Below are 8,892 nucleotides of genomic sequence, written 5' to 3' on the forward strand. Positions count from 1 at the left end.
ATATGTAGATAAAGCCAACCCTATTCCCAAGTTAAGATTATACCTAAAAAATTCATCTATTACTCTTTGTCATCTTGTTTCTCTTAAAATTCAAACATAAAGTTATTCAAATCATTATCCTTTGGTTACAATAAGTTCTTAGTTAGTAAATTTTCCTCATTATATCCTAAATGTTCATCTTCATAACACTGAGGTTAGGTTGATTACTTAAGAAGAATTCTCATAGTTTGCACGAACCATACATAATCATCGGTCCATGACACCATGTCATATAGTGTATACTTTAACATGAGGTTTCCTTATTTAATTCATAATTACCACATCCAAAAGTTATATTGTAATGCAAAGCCATGTAAGGTTTCATTGGGTTTCACACAAGAATAAACAACATGTCATAGGCATCATATATATAATTGAGCTCCTTTACTACTCTAATTAAGCATGTCACTAATACATTGGAAAGTATTATTTACAACATGACACCCTTTTATCACAACCCATTCCTAAGAATTTATGATGAAGGTTAGGTCATCAAGTTTGTATCAATGTTATGATCATGATATGGTGTACACTTTATAATTTCTACATGATAGATTATCAATATCCACGAGTATAAAATTCAAACTTGATTAAAGTTCTACCATGATGCATACCCAATTATCACTTCTAAATTTATACATTAGTAATAGGGACTCCATAATAGACATGATGAATATCCTTGATTAACAACAATATTGTGCTACATATATAATATTATATTCATCTCTCCAAAAAATCTTTAAGTTGGCCTTGACATTAAAGTTTCACTACTTTTTTATGCCTATAACCTTACTTAGGAATCATCATAACTAACCTCTACTGTTTATCCAAATAGAAGTATTACAATTATTGTTCATACAATTAGTTCAATATTTGCTAGCTTAATAATGTCATTCATACATTATCATAAGCACATGCCATTAATAAATTTGTCACATTTTAATCTTAAACAAAAAGGATAAATCTTTTATTTAACAACAATCACGCAATTGACTATTTTCAACAATGTATAGGTGAATGAACAATCCATTATCATTTATAATGATCAACAACACTGTGGTTTAGCATCTAACCTAGTGGCACCTAGCTGTCAATTGGGAGCATGCTAGTAGCTACTATGGAGCCTGGCTTTTCACCTACCAGTTACATTTGCTTGAAAGTTTCCAAAGCCTTTTTAACAACTCCAAATTGTGCACATCCTCTAAATCATTGCATTCCATGAAATCCCCTTTCTGGTTGAAGCATTTTGTTAAACAATTCACATGCTTTGTCTATGCTTCCTTATTTTGAACATGTCTACAATAGAAGTTGCAGCGATACCATTTGGCCAAACCCACTTCTTTTATTCTTTTATGGATGTCCATGCCATCTTCGAGAGCTCCCAATTTAGCACTAGATACCCATGCCTTCTATATACTGCACAAATTATTTTCCATGAAACGATATTTATGGTTGGTTCCACATAGCACGTCAACAAAATCGGCCTACAATCACCATACTACAAGACCAAGTCAGCACCACAAGTATGACAACTCATTGTTCACTGATGCATGCCAAGTAAGGCCATATTCAGCGTGAACCCAAGCTCATTTTAACACTACCCTCAATTTTCTTATCATTCTTTGCATTTCCCCTCCATGTTGTTCCTCCCTGCAAACACTTTCTCTCCTCTTCATGCCATTCATTGGCCCTATACATGTTGATAGATTTCCATAGTTGGTTCCAAAGCTCCCCATGTTGGCTTGCACATGAAAGATAGGGAATTGTCTGTGGTATTCATCTTAACACTTGCCAATTTTGTTTGCCTGAAAACTATAAATTCCTTCCCCAATCCATTTCTTTCCTATCTCCCCTTTTCTGTGCATCCCATGACACCATATTTTATGGTTTTTCCCCAATTTGCAGGCTTCATTGAGGTCCATACTTCTGTCAGGACTCTGATGCTAGCACCCTTCCTAAATGTACTTGAGAACTGAAAGTTTGAAAGAGATACCATACTGTGTACCCAAGAACCCCATATGCAGCCCATACCTCCTTACTTAAGATACTTTGACTATTTTAGTTTATTTATTTCTAATTTGCAGTCACTAACTTTGTGGGATGTGACAATAAATGTCTTTTTCAATGTCTTAATAAGAAAGCTACCAAGGAGGACTTTTAATAAATATCACAAATTGGTAATGGAAAGATATGGCACTGGAGTGGAGTAAAGTGGAATGTAAGGACTGGAAGTGACCTTTGTAGACTCAAAGTAACTTTTGAAGTAGCTTCCAAGACTTTTCAAATTGAAACTATTTAAGTTTCACATATCTCTTAGGTATTCACGATGCAGAATTAAATGATTAATTTCTTCTTAATTTAATCAAACAAAGAACACATCTAATAGGCTCATAGGCTTTTCAAATATCTCTCATGTATTCAGAATGAAGAATTAAATGATTAAGTTCTTCTTAATTAATCAAACAAAGAACACATCTACTAGGCTCATAGAAGCCTACTTTTGAGAAGTTCCTAATTATATGCCATTCTATACTTAGAATACCTCTCTAAATTAGTGAAATCAAAGTTTTGATCTCTAGTTAATAATATCAATTTCGAATCTCTTGCTATATACCCAACCCATAAATACTTGCCTTTATTACATAATATGATCATGAATACAAAGAAAAAGTATTCATAAATTAACTATTGATTATCTAAATTATCATTTAATAAATTAACTATCGATTGTCTAAATCATGACATACCTTGCCCTAAGTTGGTCTTTCTAGGTTTTACTAAATTGTATAGATTTTCATAAATATTGATTGATGTATACATATTAATAGTGATTCTAATAGTTTATAATCATGGAATGCACCCGTATATCAATACTTGATGGTATATTCCATCCGCATATCAATACTTGACGGTATGAATAACAATAGTTTCTAATAGTAGAATACATCCCCGCGTATCAATACTTGATACATTATTTTCAATTACTGTTTAACCTATGCATTTGTATGAGAAATGCAAGAAATATCATGACTCTCTTGACCATTAATTGTTGATAAAATAATATCAACATATCTTCTCACATAACATGTGTATAAATTCGTAGTGTAATAAAAGAGACTCGTGAAAATAAAATTAAGCTATTTAATATCAATTATACAAAACTTACATCATACAATTACTAAACTTGAAAACCTTCTTCATTGATTGGCCCAACTTTGCCATTATTCATAGACTGCTAAGAGGTAAAATACTAGTGAAAGCCCTAATCGACTTAAACTTAAGTCATACAACTCCCATTCAAGTCCACTAAACTGAAATTTATTTAATTAAAAAATACCTTGAATCAAGCTTTACAATCTTAGAGAAGTCAAACTCTCATGCTAAATCCACATAATAAACTAGTTGAGTATTCCCTTAAACTTGCTAAATCCATTCTAGGCTTTTCAAGGTAAGGCACGAATCAAACTAATCCTCTAGTACTAGCTAATTACAGTCTCTATCAATTTAGACTCATATAAAACTATTATATACTAATAGGTGACTTTAGACGAGTAAAGATGACTTTTAAGCTTGTCATAGCATCTATATCTACATAAAAGAGTTTTCTACACTTAATGGCAATGCTTATATGTAGAGTGATAGATATATTGAGCAATGATAACCCTATTAATTTCAAATCCAAAACAAAATCTCCAACGATCAACAAGCATACATGGATTGCAATAGATCTCAATAATTTAGTAGTCATTGATTGAAGTGGAAAGTACAAGGAACTTCAAAAATCATTCACCCAATATAAACTACAAAGTAAATCAATCGCATGTAAAATGTAAATTTATAGATGGTAGAAGTTGGTTTAAGTGTTTGTACCTTGTAATCGATAAACACATTAGGATAGTGTATGAGGGTTATAGATCCGAGAAAAAGAGACTCAATATCAAAGCTTACGATGAGGTAGAACGACCATCTAAGGGTAATCGTGACACTTCATGTTCAAGTTGGTCCAGTGACTAAAGATTTAAGATGTTTGAGGATAAGTTTGATCTCTCGTATAATATGATCTAGGGAAAAAATTTAAAACCATGCACATGTAGACAATCCTACTTCACCAAGGAAGAAATTAAGTAAATTGAAAAAGAACAAATGGACAACAGAGGAAATCAGCAGTAGAAAATGGGCATTACCGAAACTGAATTGAGCATTGAAAGCTGAAATGTGTTTTCTTAGTTCTATTTTGGATTTGCCATGATGAATTACCTTCCATATGTTTCTGGTTCAGAATGAAACAAAGGGATACAGTCTAATATATTCTCACTACTTGGCAGGAATTGTAGATCTTGAACTCTGTTCTATAGAACCACCACTACCCAGTTGTTCGAAAGGGAGCCAATTTATATCTATAATAATAAAAAATTAATTAATTAATAAATGCGATCAAACATACAATATCATCCCTGCAAGAATAATTCATACATAAAATGCTACTTTCATATGCATAATATTATAGCCCATTACCTTGCACTGTCAGGTGTCCATACAGCCAAAACCATTTTCTTCAGTTTTTTCATGTTGGCATTACTTTATCAGTCTGAAACAGTAAATGTAAGAAGTAGTTCCCTGATACAAAATAAAACAAGACAAGATAGATGACTTTCAGTAAGAAACAAAATTCAATTTTTACTTCATAACATGGCAGTAATGTTAATTCATAAATAAAACAGGAAATGTACCCAACAGATTATTACAGGGATTATGCTTCTTAAATTAGATTATATCTAGTTTTACCAATCCATCGACCCAGTTTGTGCATAGCGTGCAATTTCATTGTTTAGAACAGCCTGAAATGTTTTACTGAAAAACATAGGGAAAATCAGCCTCAAATTCATTTAAATTCAAGCAAGAAGAACACAACTGAGATCAAAAGCTCCGAGATTTGTAATTATTTGATGCAGCAAAAGAGGTATCCATTTGACCTCAGTCTCCCCTGTTTTTTTCCAACTACTTCCAATTATTGAAGTCCATGTAGCAGGAACAGTTACTCTCCTGAATCATAATCACAAACACTGAAAATTTCATCACTATTCCCAAGTGTAAGCTCTCTCGCAAATTTTCAAGTAGAAAATAGAAAATGGAATGCATTAACCCCTTTCTAAAGGGAAGGGTATAAGGGGGAGCATGATGTCATTCTTTCTCATCAATGGGATAGAACGTGGTATCTTCAATCTTTTTTTTGAATGAGGGAGAATTGGCAACACAATGAAATCAGCAGTAGCGAGTCACACCTTTCCATTTTCAATCTCACAGTGGCCTAGCATTTGGTTATGTGGTCGTTTCTGGACAGCTTGGCTGCAAATTAAGGCATAAACATATTTGAGATGTCAGCATCTGTCTGACAGACAAAGGAGAAAATGTATGGTAGTAGGCACCAAGGGAATAATAAATGCCTCAGGCTTAAAAGATAGACAGGATGTCATATGCAAGCCTTTGCATGAAGTAATATTTCCATTTAAAGAATAACATGGCATCAAAAGAAAGTGAAAAAAATTCTTTTGTCCAGCTTCTCCATTCATATCATATTCTTTTCGTTTGCTTCAAATCTTCTTGGATTGACCCAGATGTGACTTTCCCTATCCCTAAAGTATTCGCTAGTTCTCCCTCTCTAGCATCATGTCTTTTCCTCTATTAAATGCATACAATGTAGTGTCAAACTGCTAGTTCATCATTCCTGTACATATCTACAAAACTCAACAAAATTTTGTTTGTGACTTGTTCTTCATTCCTGTACATATCTACTGTGATTTATAATTGTATAAAACACCTATCTACTCTTCAACAAAAAAATTATAAGTCCCTCTGTACTAAGTTCTAAAATTGCCTAGGCAAACTCTGGTGGTAAGTCTTAAGAGTAGGAATTTGGCCCACAAATGCTTTAGTATATTTTTCAGAATCTGGTTTTCCCCTTATGTTATCTTGTCACATCCTTCTACAAGTCCTCCTACCGGATGGCCGCATGGAATTTCATCTTCATTATAGCGATCTTCATTCTCCCTCTTCATTCTCCCTTTGTATTGTTTAATCATATTTCCTGTTTCTAAAAAAACAGCTTAAGATCTTAAATCTAATCTATCAAGTCACTCGGTTTCAAATCTCCTTAAAATCTATTACTTCAGCTTCGTTCAGAATTCTTATTTCGAAGACCCTCTTTGAGTCTCTCCATTAGGAAGTGTTTCAAAATAAGTAGTATGTTGTTTTCTTTTTTCATTTACAAATAATCAAACCTTAAACTGTTATGTATACAACACGTTATCTTCTATTGAACACCCCATCCACATTTTCCTGGCCAATAGCAAACTGTCTTCTTCCTCAGCCACAATCAACTTCACTCAAAGCCATACTTTCTCTAACACCATCCAAACATATTAGCCAGCTATTGATGGGCAGAAATGTTATTCTGGGGAATGTTGTTGAATAAGAAACAACTAACACAACACTTCATTTGTATATTTCCATTAAGCATGAACAACAATTCTAACAAATCACATTAGACCAAAAACGCATCTAAAGCTTAACAAGAACATAGTATTTTGAAATGAATAAACATCCAGCTTACCCATGAAGACCTAAAATCTAAACAGACACTTTCCATGCTATGCAAGACAGATACCCACATGAAGCCCTTTCTTTATACTTGGTATTATCCCAAGATGAAATGTTAAAAGGACCATAAGAAAGCTATAGAATCAGAGCTGATGTGTACATGAACAAGAAATAGCTCTTGATTATTGGAACAACTCCAGGTATGTCAATGTGAAAGCAATGGAGATAAAATGTGTACAAATTCAACTGAAGCAGAAACAGATATTAGAATGCAGAAAATTGAAAAAAATCAAATGCAGACAAATTCAGTAGACAAGAAAACAAAATTAGAATACAGGAAACTAAAAGCAATGAAGGTGAAATGCAAATAGATTCGGTGGGTAACAAAACAGAAATCGGAATGCAAAATATTGAAGACCGTGAAATTGAAACACTAAAAATATCAACAGAACAACACCAGATTGAAGGAATCTTGACATCAATCTGAAACCCTGACGGATTCCAAAGGCACCAAAGCACAGAATGCCATAAATATCAAATCACTGGACCAAGCTGAACCCTTGGCGAATTCCAAGGTTACCATGAACCTAGACTTGAAAAGCATTGTGAATTCCATGGACAATGAAACAAATAACACAGGTAATCTAGAATCCGCTATAAACTCTAGAGAAATTAAAACTTGAGTAATTCAGATCCTACGAGCATTCAAACCCGTAACACAGTAATGTTAACGAATTCTGAAGAGGCGGAATTAGAGAAAAAATCAGAAAGCACAAAAGCAAATCCCTTCCAAAGTTCTTCACAGACAGATAAAAAGGAAGCAGAGTCCCTGGCAACAGAAACCCTGCATAATTCAACAGACATGGAGATGGAGAGCGACATTGATGCTGAGAAACCTAGAAAATAGGAGGAAGAATGGGAAATAAAATCAGAGGAAGAAGGACAAAGAAATTTAGAGGAACAAGAGGATCTCGTTCAAGAATCCAGGGAACTTCCATGGAAGCATCACAACACGGTAGAGAAGGTTGCAGACCATCTAATGCCAGGGATCCAAAACATCAGACGAACAAATATCTGGAATGTTGCTTTCTTGACTTCCATGATAGACTTATACATGGCTACTGTGAGCCTTAGAACAGGGCATGGAAATCCTTTAAAAGAAAATAATAGAATATAAAAAAGCAATTTTTCTCTACATGTTCCAAATCAATCATTTCAAAACAATCAAAAGTGAAGTTGAATACATACCAGGGCTTTGAATGTTGTAAGAGGAGTCTCATCAACGCTTGGAATTCCCCGTTTTGCAGTCCACAGTAAACATTTTCTCTATTCTTACCCAACACAAATTAAAAGAAAAAAAGAATACACAATAATGCAGAAAAAATTCAAAAAACAAAAAAAAATGACTTGAAGAGAACAAACAGGAGGCATGGCCATGCTCAAAAGAAAAACAGAGTAAGAAAACTACATCTGAAAGAAACAAAGACGACAATGTGAGAAGGAGAAATCAAATTTAATTATAATTTGAGTGCCGTTGGGGCCGTTGGGTTAGGAGCGGGGTAACGGCTATTCTTTTTTTCGGTTTGTTTTTTAAAATTAATTGTTGCCGTTAATACAAATGTGTATTTGTGGTACGAGTATTTGTGAAAGATTATAGGTACGAGTATTTGTGAAAGATTATAGATGGGCATTTGTTAAGTTTAATGTTATTATAATTGTAATGAGTTTTTTGTTTTTTCAGTTAACTAGTTATTAAAAAAATTATTTTGAACCAATCACAAACAAATTTTAACTTTTAATTTTTTTAATATTTTTATTAACCAAAGTCTAATTGTACAATTTTTAACATTATAAATTAAGAAAATTATTTTTCTGTACACTTATTAGCTAAATACAATTTAGCTCTTATAAGCGAATTTTTAGGAAATCCAAAATAATTAGTTTTAGTGGCAACTATATAGCCTTTCCTTAAGCTTTCAGAAGGCTTCGTACCAAATTTAATGGACATTCTTTTGTTTAATTTATATTATTTTTTGTAGCAAAATTTTAATTATTATGAAATAATTATGTTTAATTTTTTTTATCTTAATTATTATAATTTTTAAAATATAATCATTATTAAAATTAAATCATAATTATTATTAAAACTATACTAAAAACAAGGCAAGTACTAGCCATTATGTGGCACTTGTTTTATGTTATAATATTATTATTGTTAAACAAAGAAAGTATTAGAATATTAATTTTTCATAATCA

General features: G+C 32.7%; 1 long non-coding RNA gene across 1 annotated transcript; it reads right to left on the minus strand.

The window, feature by feature from the left end:
- Window positions 1–4,123: 4,123 nt before the first annotated feature.
- On the minus strand, window positions 4,124–8,105 carry LOC131066040 (uncharacterized). Its single transcript, XR_009111541.2, has 3 exons — window positions 7,885–8,105; window positions 4,555–4,656; window positions 4,124–4,436 (listed from the first exon to the last, which is right to left on the minus strand). It is a non-coding gene; the product is annotated as an uncharacterized LOC131066040 (long non-coding RNA).
- Between the last annotated feature and the right edge of the window lie 787 nt (window positions 8,106–8,892).

This window comes from Cryptomeria japonica, chromosome 11, assembly GCF_030272615.1.
Source record: "Cryptomeria japonica chromosome 11, Sugi_1.0, whole genome shotgun sequence".
In the NCBI taxonomy this organism is placed as follows: Eukaryota; Viridiplantae; Streptophyta; class Pinopsida; order Cupressales; family Cupressaceae; genus Cryptomeria; species Cryptomeria japonica.